This window comes from Pinus tabuliformis, chromosome 8 (genome assembly GCF_031772625.1).
Source record: "Pinus tabuliformis cultivar Carrire ecotype Pingquan chromosome 8, CPIR1, whole genome shotgun sequence".
Classification (NCBI taxonomy): domain Eukaryota; kingdom Viridiplantae; phylum Streptophyta; class Pinopsida; order Pinales; family Pinaceae; genus Pinus; species Pinus tabuliformis.
The window spans coordinates 432,956,574-432,968,951 of record NC_142294.1 but is presented as its reverse complement, the minus strand read 5'-3'; the positions used below and the strand labels follow the sequence as shown (position 1 = coordinate 432,968,951).

Genomic DNA, 12,378 nt, shown 5'->3' with positions numbered 1-12,378 from the left:
GCATGTCATTAATGGAAGCATTACATTATAGGGAAGGAAATGGTCATCCACACAGACCACCAACCCCTGCAGTTCATATAGGGAAGTTTCAGAAAGATCACCATCATAAATGGTCCACATACCTGCAACAATTCCATTTGAACATTAAGTACAAAAAGGGAAACACCAATATTATTGTAGACTACCTCAAGCGACCACCAGTCATGGCGTTGATCACTCTGTTTGACTCTTATGGGCACGAGACTTCGGGGTGGCCGCATCTTTACAAGAGCAATGCAGAATTTGGTAGCACATACCAGAAACTCTTGGAAGGTAAGAAAGTTCCAAATTTTCACCTTGAGGATGCACTATTATGCCACCTGGGACACATCTGTGTTCATTTAAGCAAGCGTACCAATATGATTTGGGAGGCGCAATATAGTCGGGTCGCTAGACATTTCGAACTATAGAAAATAGTCGTAGTACTGTAGAACTATTTTTATTACCCAAACCTTCATCAAGATGTTGGGAGGTACACTAAAGAAACCAAGTTTTTTAACTACCACCTTATGCTAATGATTTGGAAGAAAACTGGGTAAAGCCTCTATGGAACCTTAATTATGATGGGGAGAACCTACTTGTATAAGAAAAATAGTTTGGCAATGCTTTTATTGGAGTGCAACCAAGTTTCGGATATGAAGGCAATCTAATGAGGCTTCTTTTCATAAAATCATCACTTCCACACTATGGATTTGTTTCTTATTACTCTTTTTTGGATAAAATATTTAAGGCTGATGTTGTCTTGCATTTTGGAACTCATGGATCCCTGAAATTTATGCCTAGAAAGAAAGTGGGGATGAGTGATGTGTGTTACCCAGACAGTTTGATAGGAAATATCCACAACATATACTACTATGCTACAAACAATCCTTCTGAAGCTACTATAGCCAAACACCACAGTTATGCCAATACAATAAGTCACCTAACACCTCCAGCAGAGAATGGTAGCTTATACAAAGGTTTAAAACAACTGAGTGAACTCATAGCTTCATACCAATCACTAAAGGACAGTGGAAGAGGCACACAAATAGTCAACAATATCATCAGTACTGCTAAACAATGCAACCTTGACAAAGATGTTGCCTTGCCTGAGGAAGGTACAAAACTTCTAGCTAAAGAGAGGGATTTTGTAGTGGGTAGAGTATATAGTAAAATCATGGAGATAGAATCTTGATTGTTACCCTATGGCCTGCATGTTATTGGACAACCACCTACTGCAATGGAATTTGTAGCTACTCTAGTTAACACAACTACCCTAAATAGACCTGAGGATGAAATATATTCTTTTCTATGGATTCTTCTAGAAGAAGTATATAGAAATATAGAAGATATTTACATAAATAATGATCGTGGAATCCTTAAATATGTAGAGTTGTAAGCGCATATAATAGAAGCATCCTGAGGGGCCATCTTTTCATTTTTTGACATGACAACAAACAAGAGAGGTCAAGTGGTCAATGTTGCAGAGACGATTGGTTCATTTCTTGGATTGGGAAGAAAGGAGCCTTGGATTGAGTATCTAGAAAAGACAAGGTTTTGCTCAGTTGATGAAGAGAAGCTCCACACTCTCTTTGGATTTCTTTTTGTATGTCTGAAGCTAGTTGTGGATGATAATGAAATTTGGGGATTGAAGCAAGCTTTAGAGGGATTTTATGTATTACCTAGACCTAGAGGTGATCTAATTGTAAATCCCAAGAGTAGCTGCAATGTAGAGCTCCAAAGTGGTAGTTGAACAACTTCTGGAATGTTATGAAGCAAGCAATTAGATCTTGAATTAGAGCAAACTATCACCCAACTGAAGAAAACTTGATCGATTTTCTTTCTTATCTAGGGAAAAATGGCATTGGCATTGTTTGTTATTTCTAAGTAATATTGATCTATTAATATGATACAAAAAGTTACAGAGAAACCTGATATCAGAGACATTAAGCATCCGCCATCATCACAAAATGCAACTGTTGGTAACGGACTGCCCCAACAGAGGGGAAACCATTCCAAGAGACTTTAAAGACTGCCCCTATTATGGGGGATACCAGCCATTGAACAACTAGACCTTGGTTTTCCAAAATGAACCAAAAAAAACAGGGACATAATCAAGTAACAGAATGACATTTCCTTCTAGCTGAGAGTTAATCAGAGAATTCAAGACATTTGGCGTGGAGACAGAACACATCCAAACCATAAAACCACGAATCATAGAAACAAATCCACCTGGAAGCCGGTACCTTTGCGCTCGACCAAGAAACCACAAAACAGTGAGACGAATCCACCTGGCAGCCGGGAACCTTTGCTTGCTGCCACGAGTTAGGCTGGTGGATCCTCCGGAGCTGGCTCTTCCTCAATCCGACAAGCAAAATGATACCAATTGTCCTCCTCTTTAGATGTGCCTCAACCTTGAACAATTGGAGCAGCCCCCGTGCCTGCAACATCCATCTGTCGCTTACCAGTGTCTTCAGCTTTGTCTTTACCATGCAGAGTCTTACTGCTTTCTCCTTGCTGCTTGATGTTGATCCCCTGACTACCTGACTCTGCCTTAATCTACTTGTTTCCTCGACTGGACAGAGTATCTTGCGTCCCAAACTCTTCCTTGAAAGAAATTGATGGTAGCAGTGATTATAGGCCTGTATAGGGAACTGCGGAACTGAAATTGAGTGCTGTGAGGGTCAGACAGAGGACGGAGTGGGAGATCCATGGTGTGGATAACATTGTTCCTCCATCCTCTTCCAGTTATGGTATTCGGGTAACCATGAGTTGGACTAGTGAGCGAGAAGGGAAATTCAGTAGATGAGTCTGGGGAGTCAAAGCTGGAGCTAGTAGAAACCCGCGGGCAGTTAAAACCACCAAGCGAACCTCCACGTCTACTATGCATAAGGTGTAGAAATTTTGAATAATTTAACACATATTCAATAGAGGTTATCCTGATCATGTACTATTGCGGAATACATACACAATACATAAGCTCCTCTACGTTGATCATCAATATAGCAGCATCAATAACAATAAAACATCAAGAGCATTCACACATTAACACAGTATGTAACCCGAGAAAAGCATCTCGCTAAAAACCCCACACTATTTGTATATTAATGATTGAGACCATGTAACATTACAAAGTACAATGCTTATCACAAGCAATCCAGTACCAGCTCCACCTGTTACACACAATACAGCTAAGATCTGATCTCTAAATCTATTCCACTGCTTGCCTGCCTCCACTGCTCAATACCTGCTCAAGAATGAATGAGAATGGTCTACCAAACTCGTATTTCACCTCCAAAGAATCACTCACAATGTGTAAGACGTGAGTAGAAGCTACAAACTGGGCAAATACATGAGCAAACTCATTGGCATACTCAATCCCTTGATTGTGCAAGATCTTATGCACAACTATAGTCACAACTGATAGCAATCTGATTCTCTAACACCTGTCCTTGCTGAAATGAACATGCACTGACATGCAACTGAGTTAAATGATGTATTCTATAGTTGTATTATGAGTTAATAATTAGTTTAACAACTCATCATTAGTCTATTTGCAGTTAGACTAACTACAACTAGTTTAACCAAGTCAAACTGAACATAGCTCCATCAACTCCACAATCAACTCCACCAAACTCAACTGATTGAGTTCTAACTGAAGTCATGCATGCAACAACTCAACTGACTCAGAAGAAAAGTGTACTTCCTTCTAACAGCTGCATGGGCCACATCTGTAGCTCAAACTGAAGTGCTCCAAGAGAATAAGATCAAGTTTATAGTCCAAATATTATTATGAGACAATAATATTTGACTTTTCTATTTTTGACAGCCAGTCTAAAAATAGACTTTGATCACCCACACTATGATCACTCACACTGTGGTCACCCACACTGTGGTCACCCACACTGTGATCATTCACACTGTGATCACCCACACTGTGATCATCCACACTGTGATCAAAAATAGAACTTGCGCCATAATTTGCCTGCGGGCCCACTTGGTGAAGGTGACTCTTTTCACTAAGCTCCATCATCTTGTTGCAATCTCAACACTCCCTCTCGACAAGATATGGATTATCAACAACCCCTATCCTGCCTCGGTGGTACTCGAATTTGCTCCTAGTGAGAGCTTTCATCAGAATATCAGCATCCTGATCCTCCGTTGGAATGTATAAAAGCAACATGATCCTCCGCTGCACACAATCTCTGATATGATGGTACCTGATGTCAATATGCTTAGATCTATCATGAAATATAGGATTAGCCGAGAGTTTAATGCAACTATGGTTATCACAGTAAATCACAGTAGGATCCAAATGAGAACCGAACAACCAACCAGGATCTTCCTCATCCATATAGCCTCGCATACAGCCAAACTTGCTGCGGTATACTCGGCCTCCGCTGAACTGAGTGCCATGGATCTCTGCTTCCTGCTGTACCAAGAAACTGCTATCGATCCAATACTGAAGACCCCTCCTGATGTGCTCTTTCTGTCCGTTGGACTCCTTACCCAATCTGCATCCGTGAAGCCATATAGCTTCACCTCATCCTCCTGTCTGTACCACAAACCATATCCCAATGTGCCTCTCAAGTAGCGCAATACATGCTTGCCCACCTTCCAGAAGAGCTTGGTAGGCTTAACCATAGCTTGTGAAAGCTGGTTAAGTGCATAGCATATATCAGGTCGTGTATTGACCAAATGCATCAGCGACCCCACCAACTTTCGATAAACAGTGGCATCCACTTCTTCTCCCGAAGTGGCATCCTCCTTCCTCCAACCTCCAGGAAGAGGAGTATCAATAGGCTTGCAGCCATGCATGTTGAACTTCTCCAGTATCTCCCGAGCATACTTGCCCTAAGAAACAAACAGTCCACCACTGCGCTGCCATATTTCCAATCCTAGGAAATAGTGAAGGAGGCCCAAGTCCTTCATCTCAAACTCTGTAGCAAGATCCTTCTTGCATGATAGTAGCAACAGCTCATCACCCGTTAGAATCAAATCATCAACATACAGTACAATGATAAGCAACTTACCCTCCACCACAATCTGGTATAGGTTAGGATCCGCCTCGCTCTTGGAGAATCCAAGTCCTGTGAAATAGCTGTCTATCCGTGTGTACCAAGCACGTGGTGCTTGCTTCAACCCATACAGTGCTCTCTTGAGCCTGCACACATGCGACTCACTGCTGAAGACCTCAAAGCATTCGGGCTGCTCAATGTACACATCCTCCTCAATGACTCCATTGAGGAACACAGTCTTCACATCCATCTGATGAATGTGCCATCCCATCTGCGCTGAGAGAGCAAGAATCGTCCGTATGGAAGAATACCTTGCGACAGGTGCAAAGGTATCCTCATAATCGATCTCCTCTATCTGTGAAATGCCTCAGGCAACAAATCTTGCCTTGTACTTCTCCACACTCCCATCAGCTGCCTGCTTGACCTTGTAGATCCATCTCGAATCCACCACTGATTTCCCTTCCAGTCTAGGAACAATCTCCCATGCACTGTTTCTGACAATAGAATCATACTCTTCCACCATGGCGTCTACCCATGCAGGATCCTCCACAGCTTCCTCGAAAGAGGATGGCTCAGTCACAACACACTTGCTCATCAGAGCCATGTATCTAGTGTACCGATCAGGTGACTGTCTCTGCCTGCGTTGGGTTGTAGGTGGTCCTACAACTTTCTCTGCATCTTGAGCCAGTCGCTCAGCTTCTGTCAAGCGCTTTCTCCCTCTGATGGTTGGCGCTGCATGAGTGGTCTCTTCCACTCCATGAACCTCGTCCTGTGGCTGATCCACGTCCTGAAGCTCATCCTTAGGAACTAATAGCTCCTCATCTACATGCAAGTGTAGCTCCCTCTCAAGCGAACACTTCATGGCTTTCTCCTCCTGAAATTTTATATCCCGTCGCACAACAATTTTACCACTGTCTGGCGAATACACATGATAATTGTGGGGTGTATCAGTGTACCCCACAAATATCCCAACCTTTGCGGTCGGCTCCAACTTCTTCATGGCATCCTTCGTCACATGCATGTAAATGTTAGCACCAAATATCCTCAAATGAGAATGATCAGGCTTCTTACCAGAATAAGTCTCCTCAGGTGTACTTGTTGTAGGGAAAAGTATCCAATACGGAATGACCCTATCCCACTCTAAGGGTGATAGTACCTCAGCAACAACTGAAAGCAAAGCTATCTAAGGTTTCTTCTTTATGAAAGTAAATAGGGGAGAAAGAGATCCACTAACCGATGTCTTCCGCTAATGATTGATCCAATCTTCTCTCCTTGCTGCTTGCTCCCAGCTCCTTGCTCTTTCACTGGCCCAGCTACACAAAGATCCTGCAAAAAGGCAAGAGAGGGAAACTACAAGAAGCATACATTCATAACTGATTCAAGGATTAGAATAAATCAAATACACAAGTACAACAATACATCATTGAAACACATGCATATAGAAGAACCTCAAATGCTTTATTAATGGAAGAAGTAAAGTTCTGAGAGTGTTACAACCATAAAAGGCCCAATCCAGCAACACCTCCCAGCAGAAAGAAATCTCCTCTTCACCTCCTTCAAAGCAATCACCCAATAGCTCTAAACTCAAACCAACAGCACTTCCTTGCTTTCACAAAATTCCAGCCTCCTTAGACCTCATGAGAGAGCTCTATATATAGGAGATTTGGAGAAAGGATGAGTCAGCTTGAGGCTGGCATGAAGCTGACTAGTGTCCTCTCCCACTTCAGTTATACTTCAATTCTTGAGTCCACTTGGAGATCCTTGCTTCCACTTGGAGTTTAAGAACCTCTTACTCATCACAAGGCGAATTCCCTGATCCAAGTGTCATTTTGGAAGCTTCCTGGGCATTGACACCTTGAAGAATGACTGTGCCACTTGGCCAATCTCGCCCAGCGCAGGTAGCCTTCATTAGATTTGACATTCAGCGTAGGTACAGAGTGGAGCAGTTGACATTCAGTGCAGATGCTCAGTGGAGCAGTTGACATGCTCCCGAAATTGCTTGTTTTTGAGTGTTTTCAGGTGGAGAACTGATTTGAAGTGTTGTGGTTTGCTGACCTTGTTCCTCTAGGGGTAAGAAAAACATGTTTAGGGACTTTGGATCCCTTTGATTATGGACATTTCATGCTCCATGCTGTAAGGCACAAAAATGTCTATAACAGTTGCCCCCTAAAGTATGAGGTCGTTTATCGGGTGAAATGCTTTATCCAGAGGATCCGAAGTTCATTCAATCGCTGAGAGGTGACCTGTAATAAAATACAATACAATACATTATTTTTCATTCTGCTTTCATGATCTAGCTGAGGCGGGCATTCCCATGCTCAGCTTTATAAATACATTTTGGTACATAGAACAGACGATCGTCTGATGGTAGACTGATAATTCTCTGCTGAAATTATCATCCTTTGAATAGGATGATCATCTGCTGCAATGATGTACATGAAAAATGTCTTTATATTTCCTGAATATATATCGCAGCCCGGATGGATGAAACTAGATCCGGGGTCTTCAAACTCGTTCGATCTTCACTCTAAGTACAAGTCAATCCATGCGAGAATTGTGCTGAAGTCGAACATGGAAAGACATCGCTTGATTACCAGTCAATAATGGAAACCGTTAACAAGCGCGAGAGGAATCACCGATAATGATAATGACCCTCAAGGTACTGCAGTAAAATTCACGTGGCGTGAATAAAGGACTTGGCATCGAACGCCACGCAAAATCTTCTGGTCGAAGGTCATTGATGTATACCTGTCGCCGGAAGTGAGAAACTTGCCATTGAGGCATGCAAGCTTCAAAGTACTGAAGGGGTTGTTCCTAGATCAACTTCTTGGATAATGAGCTGAAGTCGACAAGAAGCGATCCGTCAAAGGAGGGCCTTAATGAATCCCACATCAGTGACACGGAACGGAGCTAATGATTTTAGTGGAGGTGAAAACAAACTGTGACATATGATTCAGGGTGGCGATCATGGGCGGATGAAGGATAATGTATGGCAGTGGATGGGACACGGTTGACTCTTTCTGAACGACATCTCTTGAACATATAACGACACTGATGCGATGGATCGGTAGCATTACCCCAAATGGATGGTTTGGCGAGGACCATGGTGATGAGACCGGTGAATGAAAACAACCCAACCCGATGTGGTACGGAGGAAAAGTGTCATGTTCAAGAGCGACTTGCTACCATTAAAGCTTTGAGGTTCTCCCAATTTTCCCCAGTCATTTTTGACCAGTACCTCTTTATTTTTGTCAAGCTTGAGGAGGATAACATATGCTTGTTCTATAACCTGCCCTTCGGGCAAGCCCATCGCTATGTTTTAACGAGCCTAGCGATAGGGAAACTCGTTCTCGTCTAAAGACAATTTTGTCGCTATTTAATCATTTTAACGAGTCTAACGACAAGGAAAACTCGGTCCTTTTCATTTTTAGAGAGTCTGAAAAGGTACAGAAAGTTAACTCCAAAATTCTTTTTTCGTCATCTAATCCCTTAAGTCCGAAAAAGTATAAAACAATACAGAAGGGATGAGTTTTCGGTACTTTTAACGAGCCGAACAAAACAAGCGCTCGATCTTTTTGTGCAATAATCCCTCAAGTCCAAAAAGATTAAAATCTAGAGGAGGGATAGCTCTTCCGGTTACTTTAACGAGCTGGAAGGCCAAAACTCGGCAAACTTTTCACATTTTACGAGTCAGAAAAGAGCTCAAAGAAGACTCATCTTTTGAAGAATGAGTGATAAACAGGGATAGCAGCAGATTCCAGGTACATGTTGGAATTTTCCAATCACGGCAGTGTCACAAGGATGGCTAGGTGAAATCACTCTTCGCAGCTGTTCCTCAAAATGGGTAAACAATCATATGGAGGTGAACGATCGGCCAAATGACGGTGGAGGTGGCGGGTGCAAACACGACCAAGGTTTTTTATGGCTGATAAAATTACGATCACCAAGGTTATTTACCGGGATAGGTTCATTTTTTAATGAGCTTGAACTCTGGAGGAAACTCTTTCTCACGCTTTTCTATTTTTTAACGAGCATAAATTCCGCGGTAAAACTGCTCGAATCTTGCGTTTATTTTTTAACGAGCATGAACTTTATGCTAAAACTGCTCGAATCTTGCGTTTATTTTTTAACGAGCATGAACTTTATGCTAAAACTGCTCGATAATACCAGTCATAAGATAAGAAATGTCTCCTGTGAGATCTCTATTTTTTAAGGAGTTTCATCTTCACTAAGCTTTACTCCATATTTGGCAAATTTTGACTTTTGCCCCACATCCTTTCTTTATGCAAGTTCGGAAACGACTAATCCAAAAAATAGATAAATAACCGCTCTTTGCTTGCACTCCAAAAGGTTTGCATGCCCCCAGGTATAAAGTACAATTTCAAGGCTGCCCCTACTTATCCGATAAAACATCTGTTTTAAAGGGTGAGGCTTGCCTCTTTCTGGTTACCCAAAGATGGTTCTATTTGCTGCCGCAAATGAATCTCTTTCTTCGGCACTGTCTCCCATAGTAGACAATGGTGAATGACTAAAACTCGTCAAACACATAACTTTGACAAAAGAATCCTATTCTAGAACAACCCCTCTTCCAACCACGGATGGGGTACAGACTAGTCATATTCTCCCGCGGAAATTCTACCTTATACCCAGGGTTTCTTCTGCCCGAAGCAAACCAGGACGCATGCCCCCTGGGTTCCAGTCCCATCTTTCCGAATCACTCGCACTCATCGGGAAGGAGGACTGGGGGTGGAGACATTTCTTGAGTGAATAGAACATTCAGGGTTTCTATTTGACTATTTGCGATGCGTGATCCCGGAAATGAAAGTTGGTCTACGAGCTTGACCACTCTTCCTTCGTGTGGAAAACACATTACTCTAAAGAGTGAGGAGACTATTGCTCCCATGAAATAAATATAGTCTCGTCCAAGGAGTAGGTTATAATCCAAGGGTCCTTGAACGACCATCACGTTCATTTGAACGGTCTTCCCTTTCAATGTAACAGGCACATTGGGGAGGATCCCTAATGGTTGACTGGTTCCTTTATCAAAACCCGAGAGATTTCTTATCTCAGGTAAAAGCGTCGGGGAACCCAGTGCTTTCCAAGCAACAGAGGAAAGGATACTCACAGATGCCCCTTCATCAATGATAGTGCCAACCATAATCATTCTGTAGATTTGGACAATGATTCTGAATGGTATAGTGGCTGGCAACCGGGGTCTGCCTAGTTGATTCCAATGAAAGGATACAACCAGGTTGCTTGGTGGTGGGACCGAATATACGGCCGGATATGACCCTGACGATGTTCCTTCCTGCGATAAAGGAATGGGCGCATTGCCCTGACGCTCATCAGAGTCTGTGCTGATGAAAAGAATCTGGATGGTGTCATCCTTATTCTCTTCAGTGAGGATGTCACTTGAAGATGACTCTTCAGTGACGGTGTCATTTGAAGATGAAACTTCTGAAGGTAGAACCGGGTCAACTGCCGTATCGACCTTTGGACTTTCGTCCGGTCTGGATTCAGTAGGTTCATTTTCAGTGACTGACGCTTCAGCCGACCACTTGAGCGGGCCAGCTGTATTTTCAACCAACGAAGGACTCAGCACGAGTTTTTTGTATCCAGGAGGAAGTCTTAACGGTGAAACCGGACGATCTTCCAAAACTCTCTTTGCTTCATCTAAGAAGGGACAACGGTGGATGGCATGATCGCCTTCACACAGTCTGCAGGGGAACTTTACTCCCCCTCTTTGTCTTGAACCTTCACTTTCGCTGGTTGACGGTAAGCATTCAACCTGGCTGTCAGAGGTTGATGCTCCCGAATTGTGCAAACGAGGGGACCAGTCCCTTAGTATCCGGGGAATACAGGGACAATCTCTATGGAAATGGTCTCCTCTACATATGAAACATGGCGATTTAGGCCCGGTCTGTGCTGTGTGTGGATTTTTGTCAGATGCCTTTTGCTTGCCCCCAGTCGCCTTAGGCTCCTTCTTCTACTTTTCCTTCTTCTTCTTCTCCTTCTTCTCCATGGGAGCTTGGCTTTTGCCGGCTCTACCTTGCGAAGACGAAGGATTGGAGGAAGAGTTATAAGAAGTAGAAGGCTGGTGGGCGGCTCTAGACTGATCTAACTGTTGACTCGACTGCTTAGGAACCATGGTGGTCTGAACTACATTGGTTGAGAGAAGCCAAATAGGCAGGCCAATTGTCAGTCCTGGAAGCGACAATGTGGCCATATGGGGCGCACCAACTTCTCCCCAAGAGGAGAAAGGACTAGGATTTCCATCCTGTGGAATTCCTTGGTTGGGGCGTTCCATGTTCTCAACTTACAGATCAATGCGAGAATAAGAGGTGATTATGTTCCGTTTAAAATGAATTTTATAAAAACGCTTTAGACACAACTTGCTTTTTCACTTTTTAAGAGTCGAGAAAAAGCTAAAGATGACTCTAGTCTCCTTCGATGTTTTAACGAGCCCGAAGTGACAAATGCTCGGATGGACTTTTTCATTTATAGAGTTTGAAAAAGGCCAAAAGAAACTGCTATGGAGATCTAGGCAGAGGGTGTGCCGAACCTTTCGCGAAACCACAGAATACGTTTTACGGTACGGGTGGTCGATCTTCGTGAATGCTGTGTTCACTGCATCGCGATCAATAGGGCGGCCGACACGGCTTCCTAAGGATAAAGGCTTTGTTCCTATAGGGGTCTCCCAATATATACGCGACGGTACGTGGGAGCACAAGTCCGTATTGATACTTATCGCTTCACCGTGGAGGAATCACCCAACCACTCAACGCTAAGATATCACGTTTAACGACGCCAGAACACGTCTCTAGCTTAGACCTCTATGTGTTTGCGTTATGTTTCAATGCGTTGTTATGTAAATTCAATTCATTTAAAGTTGATCTTGCTTAGCAGTTTGCCTTTAAGGATCACCACGAGATGTATATACAACTTCCTAAATGCCGTCTAAGATGATAAGCAAGCTTTTCAATCTTTCTACTTTGAAAATCTTAACTACTGAGGGAAAAGAAAGACATCATCTTTTCACACAGATCATAGAGCACACACTAATGCACTTTTCCCTAAATCAACATGCAAACTGTCAAAATGCACATGCACAATGCAGGTATTTCTTTTCTCTTTCTTAACGTTGATGTATTACAAAAAGAAAGCTGTTGTATAATTTTGAATTCAATTTCAAGTGAAAGCAAACAAGCTTGTCCAAAATCAAAAGACACCTCAAGATTTACTTGTTTCGACACTAGAAATGTATAAATTCAAACCATATAACGAAAGCAAAAGCTCAATCAGCTATGAACAACAATCAAACTAACTCTTAAGATCACTACGA

At 42.7% G+C, this 12,378-nt stretch overlaps 1 pseudogene; it reads left to right on the top strand.

Moving 5' to 3' along the window:
• Positions 1 to 541: 541 nt before the first annotated feature.
• On the top strand, positions 542 to 1,771 carry LOC149235910 (magnesium-chelatase subunit ChlH, chloroplastic pseudogene; annotated as a pseudogene).
• Positions 1,772 to 12,378: the final 10,607 nt, after the last annotated feature.